At 40.8% G+C, this 912-nt stretch overlaps 1 non-coding gene across 1 annotated transcript; it reads left to right on the forward strand.

The window, feature by feature from the left end:
• Nucleotides 1–467: 467 nt before the first annotated feature.
• Nucleotides 468–575, forward strand: LOC130971649 (small nucleolar RNA R71). Its single transcript, XR_009082860.1, has one exon. It is a non-coding gene; the product is annotated as a small nucleolar RNA R71 (small nucleolar RNA).
• The last annotated feature ends 337 nt before the right edge of the window (nucleotides 576–912 follow it).

A 912-nucleotide genomic window follows, 5' to 3' on the forward strand; every position in this document is an offset into this window, starting at 1 on the left:
TGAGGTCTCTGTTGATCCTTCCATGAGAAATTTGGATGATTTCTCCATGATGAATTATAGGTGTTTCCATAGGGTTCTCCCATGTAATTCACCTCTTCCATTGAAGGGTTCTCAGGATCATAAGCTTCTTCTTCAGATGAAGCATCCTTAGTACTGCCTGGTGCAGCTTGCATTCCAGACAGACTTTGAGAAATCAAATTGACTTGCTGAGTCAATATCTTGTTCTGAGCCAATATGGCATTCAGAGTATCAATCTCAAGAACTCCTTTCTTCTGATTTGTCCCATTGTTCATAGGATTCCTTTCAGAAGTGTACATGAATTGGTTATTTGCAACCATTTCAATTAGTTCTTAAGCTTCTGTAGGCGTCTTCTTCAGATGAAGAGATCCTCCAGCAGAGCTATCCCAAGACATCTTGGACAGTTCAGACAGACCATCATAGAAAATACCTATGATGCTCCATTCAGAAAGCATGTCAGAAGGACACTTTCTGATTAATTGTTTGTATCTTTCCCAAGCTTCATAGAGGGATTCTCCTTCCTTCTGTTTGAAGGTTTGGACTTCCACTCTAAGCTTACTCAATTTTTGAGGTGGAAAGAACTTTGCCAAGAAGGCATTGACTAGCTTTTCCCAAGAGTTCAGGCTTTTTTTAGGTTGTGAGTCCAACCATATCCTAGCTCTGTCTCTTACAGCAAAAGGGAATAGCATAAGTCTGTAGACCTCAGGGTCAACCCCATTAGTCTTGACAGTGTCACAGATTTGCAAAAATTCAGCTAAAAACTGATGAGGATCTTCCAATGGAAGTCCATGGAACTTGCAATTCTGTTGCATTAGAGAAACTAATTGAGGCTTAAGCTCAAAGTTGTTTGCTCCAATGGCAGGGATAGAGATGCTTCTCCCATAGAAGTCGGGA

Source organism: Arachis stenosperma, chromosome 3, assembly GCF_014773155.1.
Source record: "Arachis stenosperma cultivar V10309 chromosome 3, arast.V10309.gnm1.PFL2, whole genome shotgun sequence".
Classification (NCBI taxonomy): Eukaryota; Viridiplantae; Streptophyta; class Magnoliopsida; order Fabales; family Fabaceae; genus Arachis; species Arachis stenosperma.